Source organism: Chiloscyllium plagiosum, chromosome 3 (genome assembly GCF_004010195.1).
Source record: "Chiloscyllium plagiosum isolate BGI_BamShark_2017 chromosome 3, ASM401019v2, whole genome shotgun sequence".
Classification (NCBI taxonomy): Eukaryota; Metazoa; Chordata; class Chondrichthyes; order Orectolobiformes; family Hemiscylliidae; genus Chiloscyllium; species Chiloscyllium plagiosum.
In genome coordinates, this window is record NC_057712.1 from 2,544,442 (window position 1) to 2,561,301 (window position 16,860).

Consider the following 16,860-nt stretch of genomic DNA (forward strand, 5'->3'; position numbering starts at 1 on the left):
GCTACTCCACCAATCTTCATGTCAGCTAAAAACTTACTGATCAGACCAACAATGCCCTCTTCCAGATCATTTATGTATATCACAAACAACAGTGACCCCAACACTGCCCCCTGTGGAACACCACTGGTCACCTTTCTCCATTTCGAGAAACCCCCTTCAGCTACTACTCTCTGTCTCCTGTTGCTCAACCAGTTCTTTATCCACCCAGCTAGAACACCCTGCACACCATGTGACTTCACTTTCTCCATTAGTTTACCACGGGAACCTTATCAAACGCCTCACTAAAGCCCATGTATATGACATCAACAGTTCTTCCTTCATCTATCAACTTGGTCACTTCCTCAAATAAATCTATTCAGTTGGTAAGGTACAATTTCCCCCACACAAAACCATGTTGTCTATCACTGATAAGCACATTCTCTTCAAAATATAAATAGATCCTATCCCTCAGTACCTTCTCCAGCAACTTTACTACCACTGATGTCAGGCTCACTGGTCTGTAGTTACCGGGAATATCCCTACTACCCTTCTTGAACAGGGGGACCACATTAGCAACCCTCCAGTCCTCCGCCACTTTACCTATGTTTAAGGATGCTGCAAAGATATTTGTCAGAGCTCCAGCTATTTCTTCTCTCACCTCCCTCAGCAACTTGGGATAGATCCCATCCGGTCCTGGGGATTTGTCCACCTTAATATCTTTTAGCCTACCCAACACATCTTCCCTCCTTATGTCAATGTGACCCAGAGTAAACAAACTTCTATCTCTAATCTCAATGTTCATCATGTCCCTCTCCACAGTGAACACTGATGCAAAGTAATCATTGAGAATCTCACCCATTTTCTTAGGTTCGACACACAACCTTCCTTCCATATCCTTTAGTGGACCAACCCTTTCCCTAGTTACCCTCTTGCTTCTTATATATGAATAAAAGGGATTCTCCTTAATTCTGCTTGCCAAAGTTATTTCATGACCCCTTTTAGCCCGCTTGATTCCTCGTTTAAGGTTGGTCCTACTCTCACGACATTCCACCAAGGCCTGTTCTGTTCTCAGCTGTCTGGACCTTGCATGCGCTTCCCTTTTCCCCTTGGCTAGTAGCACAATTTCTCCTGTCATCCACGGTTCATGAATCTTGCCTTTCCTATTCCTTGTTTTCAAAGGGACATGCCTATCTGCACTATCTTCAACCTATCTTTGAAAGCCTCCCACATATCAAAATGTGGACTTCCCTTCAAATAGCTGTATCCAATCCACATTTCCCAGCTCCTGCCGAATTTTGATATAATTGGCCTTGGACCAGTTTAGTACTTTTCCCTTAGGAGTGAACATGTCACACCTTGTAGGTAGTGGACAGGCTTTGAGGACTTAGGGGGTGAGTTTACTCACCGCAGTATTCTTAGCTTTTGACCTGCTCTTGAAGCTACTGTGTTTATGTGGTGAGTCCAGTTGGGTTTCTGAGGGATAACCCCCTGGATATATATTGGTGGTGGAATTCACTGATAGTAATGCCATTGAATGTTTCTTATTGGAGATGGTCATTGCCTGACATTTGTGTGGTGTGAATGTTACTTGATGCTTAAATGTTACTTGGTATAGCGTGGTGCAGCACAGTGACATGTTCACTCCTTTGCCTCATGCTAGCTACCATTACAAACAGTCTGCCTCTGGCCTTGTGCTGAAAAACAATGCAGGCCACAGGGAGGTTGGCAGGCTGTAGGGGAATGATGACGTCTGTGAGTATATGTGAAGTAGACAGAGGCTGGCAGCTTCTGAGTAAGCTCAAGTGAGGGAGTGCTAAGGAAACAAATACATGAGTTCTCTGTGCGTGTCCCTCTGAGCAAAGTGACCCAACAGAGCCATGCACGACCTCAAACTCCCTGAGCTCAGAGTGATGTGTTGAAGGGTGAAGCGGTCTGTGAGTTTTGCATGGTGATGAAGTGAGGTAGGTGGTTTGCCAGCGCTGATGTGTGTGAATGGCGAATTGAGGAAGATGGCATCCACAAAGCAGGGACATTGTGGTGAAGGAATAGTGGCAGCAATTGGCAAGTTGCAGCCACAGGAAACCTGATGGACATGCTCGGGAATTTGTGCCAACGAGAAAAGGAGAGAAGTGGAAGAGGGTGTCTGAATATATTTGATGCAAATGCATGGAAATAAGATAGTCACCACACAATGGCGAGATTCTGAAGTCCCCATTTAAAGTTTCAGTGGAAAATCACAAAACATTTTCTGATCAACGAGATTCTGTTTCCTTCAGTCTGTCAGTATGTTCTGTTCCTTCCTGCAATTTGCTCTTGCCAATCCAAGGAGGGGAAAGTTGCACCCCCAATGTTTAGTTAATTCATGCTTTTCATCTGTTTGTAACAGGATAGTTCATAAAACCTGAAGTGGTGTCATGTGTTCCTTTCACTGGAAGGTTGGATATTTTCCCTTTCATAGCTGTCAGTGAAGATCATTAATCTTTGATTGAGTTCTTTAATGGTGAAATAGAAAGAGTGGATAGGAAGGTAGAGCAGTTGACGTGCATATGGTATTTTAAAAGACATTTGATAAAGTATTATATTGTAGAACTGTTCACAGACTTGATCCCCATGAGATGAAAAGGAAATGATGTGGATGTGAAGCTGGTGAAGGATAGGTCACAGAGAGTAGCGGTGAGCACTTATTCTTCAGAGTGGACAGGTGTGTCCCTCTGGGTAGGATGTTGGAACAACTGCCCTTTTTGATACATATTAACATAGAATCATAGAAAACAGGAGCAGTAATAGACCATTTGGCAAAGGGAGTGCTAATGCTGGAAAAGGAGAGATATAGGGAAAGAGTCAATGTGAATACTAACGGCTATTTTAGAGAGCAAACCCATGCAAACAAGGTACAGGGCAAAAGGGCATAATCAGAGTTCGTGGTCTGAAGTTGTTGAATTTAGTATTGAATCTTGAAGGCTGTAAGTGCCTAAGCAGAAAATGAAGTGTTGTTCCTTCTCTTTGAGGTGCACCTTGCTGGAACATTGTGGGAGATCTAGGACAGAAATGTCAACATCAGAGCAAGATGGTGTATTGAAATGGCAGGTGACCAGTCAGTCAGGGTCATTCTTGCAGACAGATCGAAGGTGTTCCACAAAGTGGTGACCCAGGTACAATGGGCTGGATTGAAAGCAGTACAGGTAAAGCCTTGAAAAATGAAAAGAGAGAGAAGGTAGAAGGGAAAATGCTGCACCATTCCGTGGAATCAGGCCATGGGAACGTGACAAAGCATTGGTAATGATGGAGATGTAAAGCAGGCTGTCACGGAGGGAATGGTCCCAGTAGGATGCTGACTAGGGAGGCAAGGGTGCTGGCATTCTGCCGTGGGTACAGAAATGGCCAAGAAGCTGGTGGGATGGAAAGTGAGGAGAAGGGGAACCCTCTTATTGTTCTGTGGGAGCAGAGAACGGATGAGGACCGAAGTTGGGGTGGGCCCTGCCAATATCAAGAGGCATTGGGGGTGGTGGGGGATGATGCAAAGTCCTCATTTCAGGAAAAAGGAAGGTACATTGGAAGTTCCCCTGTGATAGATTGCATCATCAGGCAGAGAAAAGAAATTGGGAGGACCGACTGGAGGTCTTGCAGGAAGTAGGGTGGGAGAAAATGTCATCAAGGTAAATGTGGGAGTCACTGAGTTTGTAGTGGATATTGGTGGATTATCTCCATAAATGAAAATGGAAAAATCAAGGAGGAAAAGAGTCAGCTGTCAATAGTTTGATGAAATGTGGAGATAAATTTTAATACAGAGATGTGTGGTTTGACAACATTAACTAAATGGTACATTTTACAGGGGAAGCAAGAACAGTAATCTATAGGGCAAAGCATACACAATTATTTGAATGTGTAAGAATAAATTGAGAAGACATTTACAAAGGGAGGCATAAAGAAACTCTAATCCATTCATGAAATACATCAAGTGTAAAAACAAGAATATTATTCAGTCCATTAGACGGCTCTGTCATGATAAAGCAGCCGTATGGTCCGAAAAGACTTTGGCAACTTTATGTGTCATTATAAAACACTGGTTAGGACCTACCAGGTGGAGGATTATGTCCAATTCTAGGCCTTACACTCAGAAAGGTCATAGTTTAGGGAGAGAAAGGAAGAGATTTACTGGAATAGTTCCAGGGATGAGGAATTACAGGCACATGGGTTTCTGGGACTATATTCCTGTGACAGAGAAGTTTAAGAGGAGATGTCACTGCAAAGTTTACAATCAGCAAGGATTTAAAGTAAATAAGAGAAATAATAGCAGAAAGGCTAATAACTAGCAGAAGGGCTAATAACTAATCACAGACTTAAAGTGATTGTGAAACAGATAACATGCAAAGTGTCTATTTGTACAGCAATATGTTATGCTCCACAGGTATTGGCTGAAAGTGCAGTTAAAGTAGATTCAGAAATAACTTTCAAAGGAGAATTGGTTTAATCCTTGAAAAGTGAAAAAATGCAGGGACATTGGGAATTGGAAATAATTAGCCAATTCCTTCAAAGAACCAGCACAGGTGTGACGGATCAAATGGTGTCATTTTCCGCTGTGCACTGCTAAATAAAGGAGGGTCTCCACAGCACTTCAGACTAATTTGGTCTGAATTTACAAATGGACACTTGTTTAAAAATCAGAGATTGCAACTTGTGTTGGAGGTCCATAGTAACTGCCAGTTACTGGAGCTCTAGAGGCAGTGTTTTTGGAAGGGGGGGGTATGAGAAGAGGTGAGCAGAAATGGCCATGAGAGGAGAGCAGCCAAAGAGTCATGCAGCTTCTTAACCCACTTTATCCCTCAGTAACATAAACGGCACAGACCACTGTGCCAGAGTGGGTTCCTTTATTCAAATTCATTCACAGGATGTGGGTGTCTCTGGCCTGACCAACATTTATTACCCATCCCTAATGAGGTAACCACATTGTTGTGTGTCTCGAGTTCACGTGTAGGCCTGTCAAGAATGGCAGAGTCGAGTGTAGAGCTGGAGAAAGCACAGCAGGTCAAGCAGCATCAGAGGAGCAGAAGAGTTGAAGTTTCAGGCAAGATCCTTCATCAGGATTCAGGGAGAATCCCAACCTAAAGCATCAACCCCCCCCCCCCCCCGCCCCCCGGCTCCTCTGATGCTGCTTGATCTGCTGTGCTTTCTCCAGCTCCACACTTTATCCACTTTGACTCTCCACCATCTGCAGTCATCACTGTGTCCAGACAAGAATGGCAGTTTAAACCAGATAGGTTTTTCCTGACAATTGTCACAGGTTTCATGGTCATCATTAGACTCTTAATAGAATCCAAATTCCATCATCTGCCATGGCAGGATTTGAACCCAAGTCCCCAGATTAATACAGGGTCGTGTGGATTAATAGTCCCGCAATAATACCACTCGACCATTCCCTCAGGCAATGCTTACTACAGAGTGGAACTCCATGGCACAAACCATTGTCTAACAACAGGAAAACTGCCACATGTTTGACTCAGCCAGAGCCTTGCAAAGAATGATTCTGTGCAGGAGGTACCCATTTGCTTCATGGTACTTGAGTAAGCTCTTTAAATGTGAGAAAGCTTGCTCCGGAGCAGTGTTACAGGATAGAAGCATTGAAAATTCGGAGAATATATCGAGAAAGTTGGGTAACCATTTGCATCTTGCATGGAGCTGCCTGTTTGTTTCTTTACTAACAAGACAGGCAATAAATGCTGGCCAGCTAGTCACACGCAAGTCCCACAAGTGAATAAAACAAAATTTGGGCCCATTTCTACCTACTTTCACCATTATCCCTTCTATCCCATACATACTTTTCTCGATAGTTCTGTATTTACAATAGAAAATGTAAAACTGAGAAATTTAGATTTCACACTATTTTCTATGCGAGGCAGAATATTGAACATTCAAAAGCAAGCCACAGTTCTTGGCCAGAGAAAAACTAGATGTGTTTTTTTTTTTGGATCAGCTTGTTTTTATGTTTTTGTCCTACTGGCTAGACTGTTTGATTCTGAATCAATTGGCAAACTGAAAATAGTGCTTTACAGCTGGAGAAGCAAACCTCATCAGTCCAAACATATGCATGCCCAGTCTTTCCGAACATATACATGCCCAGTCTTTCCAAACATATACATGCCCAGTCTTTCCGAACATATACATGCCCAGTCTTTCCGAACATATGCATCTCCAGTCTTTCCGAACATATGCATGCCCAGTCTTTCCGAACATATACATGCCCAGTCTTTCTGAACATATACATGCCCAGTCTTTCCGAACATATACATGCCCTGTCTTTCCGAACATATACATGCCCAGTCTTTCAGGATAACTCCGTAGCATCTTCCGATGCAATTGGAACTTGGTGTCCTCAGACAGTATCAGTCTGGGATTATAAAGAAAAGAGCAGTAATTTATTTTGAGCTTCACGTGTCCACAAGTGTTAGAAAGTCAGCTGCTCTCCTAATGAGTCAGCTGGGCAACTAAAGGGCACATTATTCCAGTCAGCTTCACTGTTTAATTAGGATGGTTATTCAAGATAGTGAGAAGTTTGAATGTTCCTTTTTAATCTTGTTAACAAGAAAACTGTTGCAGTCCAGTGCACCTGTTATGGTATGTGATGTATGAAGAAAAATACAAAAGCCTTGTTAATCCAGGCTGCCTGGGATTTAAACGTCTTAGCACTCTGTATCTCGTCACCACTGGTCCAATTTTAAAGCTATATTTACTGAAGAGGATGAAATTCCACACCTCACAACCAATATTCAAAACTGCTTTTGGCATATCCTTCACAACCCTGCCTCCCACTGCTCTTGGTTTATTTTCTAGCTCATTGCTTAAACTTATGATGAGAGAGTTAACTATGACACAACTCCAACAGGTTGACGAGAGAAGTGAGCTTTGCCTGACTTTACTTTATGTTTCTGTAAAGAACTATTCTTTTTTAAAGAAGTTTTTGAGCAAACTGGGCGGCACAGTGGCTCAGTGGTTAGCACTGCTGCCTCACAGCACCAGGGTCCCAGGTTCGATTCCAGCCGCGGGCGACTGTCTGTGTGGAGTTTGCACGTTCTCCCCGTGTCTGCGTGGGTTTCCTCCGGGTGCTCCGGTTTCCTCCCACAGTCCAAAGATGTGCAGGTCAGGTGAATTGGCCTTTCTAAATTGCCCATAGTGTTAGGTGCATTAGTCAGAGGGAAATTGGTCTGGGCGAATTACTCTTCGGAGGTTTGGTGTGGACTGGTTGGGCTGAAGAGCCTGTTTCCACACTGTAGGGAATCTAATTTAAATTTAAAGGCAAGGATTAGTTTGGATAGAAACCACATTGTTAAAGTAAGCTTTTTATTTTGGCCAAGTGTCTTGCTTGAAATAAATTGGCAACTGGAATTGAATTGGCAAACTCACTGACTTTCATAAGCAGAATAATAGGCTGAGCACAGGTTTTTTATGTACAATGTACAACTCCAACTTAGAAACAGGCAAAGATTGCATCCTCAGTGGCTGTGGAGGTGATAGCGCTGATGAAGATTTAAGCATCAGGTTGTTTCCAGGCTGTATTTAGGTATATTCGCAAAATTTTGCAACTTGGTGTTAGGTAGAGAATTCCAGGAACTCAGGGGAAAGAAAGGAACAGTGATGTATTTTGAAGTCAGAATGGTTTGTGATTTGGAGGAGAAACTTGCAGGTAGTGACATTCCCATGTAATTGTTGGTCTTGGTTTTTGAGCCGATGGACATCACAGTTTGGGAATACCATCAAAAACCCTTGGCAAGTTGGTGCATTGCCTTGGTTTTCCAGTTCTTCACCATGATGTGAGAGGAACATGAATATTACTGTCAAAGTATGAAAGTCTACTTTTGTAAATTTTGATAAGCACATAAAAGCGAAGAAAAATGATAACACATTTTAAAAATCCTCTGTCAATTATGCAGGACTGTGTATGTGATGAGGATTTTGTTTGTGATTTTTTTTTTTGACTGCTTTGGGTTGTCACCCTTAATGTACCCTAGTCTTCTTGCCTAAGCTCTGGGACAGCGCAGTTTGATGATCGTTGAGCAAAGAATTTTTTAAAAGTCCATTCACGGGATGAGGGCACCACTGGCTAGGATAGCATTTATTGTCTAGTGGGCAGTTTAAGAGCCAACCAATAATTGACAGTGGATTCATGGTCGTCATTAGACTCTTAGTTTCAGATAATTTCAGAATGTACACCAGATCACTGGAAACAAAACTCCCTGTTCTCCTTTTGTACCATAATTCGTATTCACTTAAACATAAAGACAAGGCCTAATCCAACGTTTAATCCAAAAGGGGGCACCTCTGATAATGCAGCAGTCCACTGAAGCGTTCACTGAGATTACCAACTTCGGTCTGAATCTCCTAAATCGCGCAATAATTAGGCCAAGCTCATAGTTGAAAATTGGGAATTTCAGCTAAATCTGTATTGAGCACTGGTTAGACCAGACTTAGAGCATTGCATGCAGTTCAGGCTACCATATAATGATAAGGATATTGAGAAAGTGGGGTGGGAAAAGAGAAGATATGCAAGAATGGTACTGAAAGTTCTTGGATTTATATATCAGGAAAGAATTGACAGACTGGACTTGTAGCTCTTTAAAACATAATGCTGAGAAATGACCTGAAAAGGGGTTTGTACATTTATGAAACATTTTAATAGAGTGGATATTGAAAGTAGGTTTCACGACTGAAAGCCACTATTAAAGAAACACAATTGGAAATTCAGGCGGTAAAGGCTTCTGCAATGACAATAATGTTGAATTTCAAGATAACTTGTTAGACTCATTCTTATTGAAAATATTTATTGCCTGACAACTGAGAGATGCAAATCCTACTTGTCATTAATCACTATCAGCTTCAATGTGGTCTCCATTTTGCTGCATATGGACACAACTTGCTCCAGAATCTGAAGAGCTATGGATGAAGGTGAACATTGTGCAATCATCAGTGAACTTTCTTATTTCTGAACTTATTATGTGGGAAAAGGATACTCCCCTGAGGAACTCCTGCAGAGATGATCCAGGATTGAGATGAATGACCAGCACTCACCAGGATAACTCCAACCAATGGAGGGGTTTCCCTTGATGCCCATTCGGCTCCAGTTTTCCTCAGGCACTTTAATGCTGCACTCAATCTGCCTTGATGTCGTGATCAGTCATTCCCATCTCCTGGACGGGATTCAGCTCTTTGTGTGGATTCAGGCTACAATGAGAGAAGGAGCTGAGGCTCCCTGTGAACCAGATTTCAGTTGCTGTTTCTGAGCAGCAGAGCAAAGTGAAGGAGCAGCAGCACCTGGAGGCCTCTTTCTCCTTTCTGGATGCTCCTAATCATCTCAAAAGACAATGCCTGGGGAAAAAGCAAATTGAAAGAGTGGCCACTCACCGACAACGCCATGATATCGACAAGCATTAGGATTGCTGACGATGCGAATCAGCATTAAACACATGGTGTCAGATTCAAAATTGAATATCTCAAAGATTCCAAGGACTTTAAAACGGTGTATTCTTTATTCTTACTGTCTGTACTATAAACCGTTTCCCTTTGTGTGTGTGTGTGTGTGTGTGTGTTTGGTATCATTTTTCTCAGGATTAGTAGGCAACGAAATTCCTCTTTCATTCACTGCAGGACACCCTGTTAATTCATAGAATGATATAATCATACAGTCCAGGAGAGGCACCTTCAATCTATTGAGTCAGCGCTGCCAAAAATATACTACTCTGATACTAATCCCACTCAGCCCACGACCTTGCATGTTATGACAGTTCAAGTGCCACCCAAGTACTTTTTAAAGGTCGTGAGGTTTTCCACTTCAGCTGCCCTCACAGACAAATTCTACCATCTGCCAAGGTGGGAAGCAAACCTGGTTCCTCAGGACATCAACAATCCAGTGATAAGACCACTGGGCCATCACCTCCTGTCTCTCTCCATTCACCTCTCTTTAAAAATATTCAATAACTCTGCAATCTGGAGGCAGACACTTTCAAAATTACACAACCCACAGAAATAAACAAACTCTCCCACCTTTGTCCTGAACGGGTGGCCCCGTATTTTAAGCCAGTGGCCCCCTAGTTTTGAAGAAACACTCTTTCCAATCCACCTTGTCCACATAATTCAGGAACTTGTACAGTTCAATCGTTCCCCTTCATTCTTCTAAACGTTTCCATTGGAAACAAGCTCCATCTGTCCAATCCTTCCTCATAAGACAACCCACTCATTCAGGCGAGCAATTTCCTCTGAACTGCCTGCAATATGTTTGCATCTTTCCTTAAATAAGGAGAGCCAGAACTGTGCACAGTATTCGACCTGTATGACTGAAGCATAACGTGCTTACTTTTCTGTTTGATTCCTTTCTGATTATTTGCTCTCCTGCACACTATGTTTTTGTAGCTCATGACCAAAACACCGAAATCGCCTGCATCTCAGATTTCTGCATTCAGTCGTTGTTTAAGTAATACTCGTTTTTCCTCTACTATTCAAAGCGATCACATTTTCCCACCATATACTCCATTGTCAGATTTTTGCCAGTATCTATATCCATCTGAAACTTCCTTACATCTTTTGTTTACAACACAGTTTCCTGTCCTCTTGGTGTCAATGTAACTGTAGCCACTGTGCCTTCACTCTCCATGTCCAAGGTGTCAATACAAGTTGTAAAACGTTGAGACTGCACCATTGTGATACTGCATTTGTAACAATCTAGGTAAAAACAAGGACTGCAGACACTGGAAACCAGAGTCTAGATTAGAGTGGTGCTGGAAAAGCACAGCAGGTCAGGCAGCATCCGAGGAGCAGGAAAATCGACGTTTCGGGCAAAAGCCCTTCATCAGGAATAGAGCCTTCTGCCAATCAGATAAGGATCTATTCATGCATGCTGTCTGTTTTCTGCCAGCAGTGCTAATATAACACTACCCTCAACAAGAGCTACCATTTTCTGCAATAACATTTGATGTAGATCCTTATCATTGTCTTCTGAAAATCCAAGTATATTACATGTACAGGCGTCCCTTTATCCAAATGCACAGGCTTCACTTTATCCCAATGTACAGGCGTCCCTTTATCCCAATGTACAGGCATCCCTTTTTCCCAATGTCAGGCTTCACTTTGTCCCAATGTACAAGCGTCCCTTTATCCCAATGTACAGGCTTCACTTTATCCCAATGTCAAGCTTCACTTTATCCCAATGTACAGGCTTCACTTTATCCCAATGTCAGGCTTCACTTTATCCCAATGTACAAGCGTCCCTTTATCCCAATGTCAGGCTTCACTTTATCCCAATGTACAGGCGTCCCTTTATCCCAATGTACAGGCGTCCCTTTATCCCAATGTACAGGTTTCACTTTATCCCAATGTGCAAGCGCCCCTTTATCCCAATGTACAGGCTTCCCTTTATCCCAATGTACAGGCGTCCCTTTATCCCAATGTCAGGCTTCACTTTATCCCAATGTACAGGCTTCACTTTATTCCAATGTACAGGTTTCACTTTATCCCAATGTACAAGCATCACTTTATCCCAATGTACAGGCATCCCTTTATCCCAATGTACAGGCATCCCTTTATCCCAATGTCAGGCTTCACTTTATCCCAATGTAAAGCGTCCCTTTATCCCAATGTACAGGCTTCACTTTATCCCAATGTCAAGCTTCACTTTATCCCAATGTACAAGCGTCCCTTTATCCCAATGTCAGGCTTCACTTTATCCCAATGTACAGGCGTCCCTTTATCCCAATGTACAGGCGTCACTTTATCCCAATGTGCAAGCGTCCCTTTATCCCAATGTACAGGCATCCCTTTATCCCAATGTACAGGCTTCACTTTATCCCAATGTACAGGCGTCCCTTTTTCCCAATGTACAGGCTTCACTTTATCCCAATGTACAGGCTTCACTTTATCCAAATGTACAAGCGTCCCTTTATCCCAATGTACAGGCTTCCCTTTATCCCAATGTACAGGCGTCCCTTTATCCCAATGTATAGGCTTCACTTTATCCCAATGTACAGGCTTCCCTTTATCCCAATGTACAGGCGTCCCTTTATCCCAATGTCAGGCGTCCCTTTATCCCAATGTCAGGCTTCACTTTATCCCAATATACAGGCGTCCCTTTATCCCAATGTACAGGCTTCCCTTTATCCACAGTGCACGTTATTCCTCCAAAGGGAAGGTTTCCCCATGTTTTGCAGCAAAAATAGACAAATCCTTTTCTGCTCTGACTGCAGCTCAAAACACAAATACCCATAATGCCTCATTACTATATTGATGAAATGCATGTGAATTTTGATGTACCCAGCAACACAACTGTGGAGTGGAAAGGTTCATAGACAGTTGTAGTGAAAGCCGCAGGGCATGAGAAAACTAGAACATGCATCCATGGCCAATGAAATGGCATTAAAGACAATTTTAAGCATAAAGCCGTGTCAAACATCAAGTTCCCTGCTGGAGATTTTGTGCATGTCCATGATCAATAATGCACACGATAGGTGTCTCTGGGTCCTGATAAAGAATGCAGCTAATGAGTCCACTTTCCTTGATAGTGCAGAAAGTGTTTAGTAAATTTCCTTTCCCCACTAATGTGGGGATCATTCATTTTCTTTCCAACCGATGAAATGAAGTAGAGGGTGGTTTTTCAGACTGGAGGCCTGTGACCAGTGGTGTGCCACAGGGATCGGTGCTGGGTCCACTGATTTTGGTTATTTATACAAATGATTTGAATATGAACATAGGAGGTATAGTTAGTAAGTTGGCAAATGACACCAAAATAGGGGGTGTAGTGAACAGTGAAGAATGTTACCTCAGAGTACAACAGGATCTTGATCAAATGGGTCAATGGATTGGCAGGTGGAGTTTTATTTAAATAAATGTGAGGTGCTGCTTTTTGGAAAGGCAAATCAGGGCAAGACTTATACACTTAATGGTAACGTCCTGGGGAGTATTACTGAACAAAAAGACCTTGCAGTGCAGATTCATAGTTCCTTGAAAGTGGACTCATAAATAGACAGGATAGTGCAGAAGGTGTTTGGTAAATTTCCTTTATTGGTCAGTGCATTGAATGTGGAAGTTGAGAGGTCATGTTCTGGCTGTTCAGCCACTACTGGAATATTGCATGCAATTTTGGCCTCCCTGCTATAGGAAGGTTGTGAAACTTGAAAGTATTCAGAAAAGATTTTTACAAGACTGTTGCCAGGCTGGAGGATTTGAGCTATGGGGAGAGGCTGAATAGGTTAGGGCTGTTTTCCCTGGAACATCGGAGGCTGAGGGGTGACCTTATAGAAGTTTATAAAATCATGAGGGGCATGGATGGTATAAGTAGACAAGGTCTTTTTCCCCATGTGGGGGAGTCCAGAACAAGAGGGCATAGGTATAGGGTGAGAGAGGAAAGATTAAAGGGACCTAAGGGGCAATTTCTTCACGCAGAGGGGGATGTGTGTATGGAATGAGCTGCCAGAGGAAGTGGTGGATGCTGGTACAATTCCAACATTTAAAAGGCACCCGGATGGGTAAATGAATAGGAAGGGTTTAGAGGGATATGGGCCAAATGCTGGCAAATGGGACTAGATTAAGTTAGGATATCTAGTTGGCATGGACGAGTTGGACTGAAAGGTCTGTTTCCGTGCTGTACGTCTCCATGACTGTATGACTGTAATATGAATAATTGACACCCACATTGAGATTATACCAAGTGGCCTGTCTTCATTGTTCCCCTGTTAGATGTGTGTTTCTCACTAAGCCATTCCTGGATCATGTTAACACTGAATGGAGTCAGTGGATTTCTGACAGAGAAAGAAAACATTGTAAAGTGGGGAAATATGCACATTGTCCTACTTGATGCTTTGAGTAGTTTTCTCATTAAATTATTGATATGATTAATGCACATGTTGCTGTCAGATCATTCACAAATTTCAAACATCCAACTCAGTGGATGGAAAGGAAGATGATTTGTTATTGAGGGTTGATTCTGAAGCTGGCTGTATCATCAATTTATTTTACAAACTATGCCACATTACTTTAATATGAATTATCAGTCTCATTGCTTTTCCACCTTTCAAAATGGTGACTACAAGCACCAAAAACCATGAGTTGACACTGTATACCCTCTCCGTAAGTCAGCTCTCATTTATGAAGTGATTCTTGGAGGTATTAAAGGTTGACATGTATACAGACATCTCCTGTCTGTAAGTTTAATTGTGAGAATATAGTCAGCCACAAAATTACAATGGGTGAACGTTGAATTCAGCAATACATTTCTCATTAATTTTGGAATGAAGGCAACGTTAATTTATTCCAACACAATACACCAGTTTGTTTCATTTTGATCCACATGTCTAAACACTTAAATATTGTTAAAGTGAATTAATTCTGGACTGAAGGCAGTTTTTTCCAAGGCCAACTTAACATTTTTTTCAGCACAAATTTGGCCGGATTTGCCTCTTTATATTGCCTGGCAAAATGGAACAAGATTGCATTTCAATGCACCATTCCAGCTCTGAATACCATTGAACAACTTATAACCCTGGACATGTGCTGGGAATTTCTTCTTAACATTTGAATTCAAATCTGAAGATGCATTGGGGGCTTTGGATTTATCAAAAACCTTTCTGCATTGTCATGTGATTAGAAAGCAAAATATGGCAGAATTGTGGTTGTGGTAGCATTAACACGTGTATTTGAAAAATGTACTGAACTCTTTCTAGAAGTGTGGTTAAGTGGTTAACCTTAGAGGCCCTGCGTTATAATTTATATGTCAAATACTGAACCTTGGGAAACATGAGCAGCAGTTCCATGATTAGTAGCTCAGTTATATCCTTTAGTTACACAGGTTCCTGCTTCTAATTTACTGAGTAGATCATCCAGGGGAAGCTCAGTCTCCGCAGTGTCACATTGTGTGGCAAAGAGAGAACCGAAAGACTTATATTTTTCAAAATCACTGGACATTTCAAAGTACTTTACAGACAGTTACATATTTCTGATGTGGAATCATTATTATAATGTAAGATCTTTCCAGTTTATCCAGATGAAAAGTAGGTTCATTGCGCACATGTTTATCATCTGCCATCCCTGTATTATAACACAGTGTATACTAGTGTGTGTATCACCATACAGTGTGTACTAGTGTGTGTTATCAGCATACACAGTGTGTACTAGTGTGTGTATCAGCATACACAGTGTGTACTAGTGTGTGTTATTAGCATACACAGTGTATACTAGTGTGTGTATCAGCATACACAGTGTGTACTAGTGTGTGTTATCAGCATACACAGTGTATACTAGCGTGTGTATCAGCATACACAGTGTGTACTAGTGTGTTATCAGCATACACAGTGTGTACTAGTGTGTGTTATCAGCATACACAGTGTATACTAGCGTGTGTATCAGCATACACAGTGTGTACTAGTGTGTTATCAGCATACACAGTGTGTACTAGTGTGTGTTATCAGCATACACAGTGTATACTAGTGTGTGTATTGGAATTAGTTTGCTCACCCTCCATCTGACACAGCACACTGTCTACTGATAGGCACACTAGTACATACTGTGTTTGCTGATGCACACACTAGTACACACTGTGTATGGTGATATACACAGTAGTACACACTGTGTATGCTGATACACACACTAGTATACACTGTGTATGCTGATGCACACACTAGTATACACTGTGTATGCTGATACACACACTAGTACACACTGTGCATGCTGATGCACACACTAGTACACACTGTGTTTGGTGATACACACACTAGTACACACTGTGTATGCTAATAACACACTAGTACACACTGTGTATGCTGATAACACACCAGTACACACTGTGTATGCTGATACACACACTAGTACACACTGTGTATGCTGATAACACACACTAGTACACACTGTATGGTGATACACACACTAGTACACACTGTGTATGCTGATACACACACTAGTATACACTGTGTATGCTGATAACACACACTAGTACACACTGTGTATGCTGGTACACACACTAGTATACACTGTGTATGCTAATAACACACACTAGTACACACTGTGTATGCTGATACACACACTAGTATACACTGTATGCTAATAACACACACTAGTACACACTGTGTATGCTGATACACACACTAGTACACACTGTGTATGCTGATAACACACACTAGTACACACTGTGTATGTTGATACACACACTAGTACACACTGTGTATGCTGATAACACACACTAGTACACACTGTGTATGCTGATACACACACTAATACAAACTGTGTATGCTGATACACACACTAGTACACACTGTGTACACTAATATAGACCTAGTACACACTGTGTGTACTAATACACACACTAATACAAACTGTGTATGCTAATACACACACTAGTACACACTGCGTATACTAATACTGACCTAGTACACACTGTGTATGCTGATACACACACGAGTACACACTGTGTGTACTAATACTGACATCGTACACACTGTGTGTACTAATACACTCACTAGTGCACACTTTGTGTACTAATATACACAAACAATTATCATCAGTCAGAGCAAGCTTTAGCAATACCATACACGGAAACACAGCAGCGTAATCATTCCATAATTGACAATCAAAGGTTCCATCAAAATGTTTTGATGGATGTTCACAGTGCTTCAATACAACCTGGGGAAAGTGAGGACTGCAGATGCTGGAGATCAGAGTTGAAAAATGCGTTGCTGGAAACGTGCAACAGGTCAGGCAGCATCCAAGGAGCAGGAGAATCGACGTTTCGGGTATAAGCCCTTCTTCAGGAATGAGGAGGGTGTGCCAAGCAGGCTAAGATAAAAGGTAGGGAGGAGGGACTTGGGGGAGGGGTGTTGGGAATGCGATAGGTGGAAGGAGGTTAAGGTGAGGGTG

At 42.1% G+C, this 16,860-nt stretch overlaps 1 protein-coding gene and 1 long non-coding RNA gene across 9 annotated transcripts in view; both read left to right on the forward strand.

The window, feature by feature from the left end:
• dnmt3ab (DNA (cytosine-5-)-methyltransferase 3 alpha b) overlaps positions 1-16,860 on the forward strand; it is a 571,533-nt gene that overhangs the window by 157,606 nt on the left and 397,067 nt on the right. The window lies entirely within an intron of this gene.
• The window catches only part of LOC122540417, an 18,591-nt gene continuing 2,974 nt past the window's right edge, over positions 1,244-16,860 (forward strand). The window contains exons 1-2 of the long non-coding RNA XR_006309301.1: positions 1,244-1,319; positions 10,597-10,601. This is a non-coding gene — a long non-coding RNA (uncharacterized LOC122540417). The remainder of the gene's footprint in view (positions 1,320-10,596; positions 10,602-16,860) is intronic.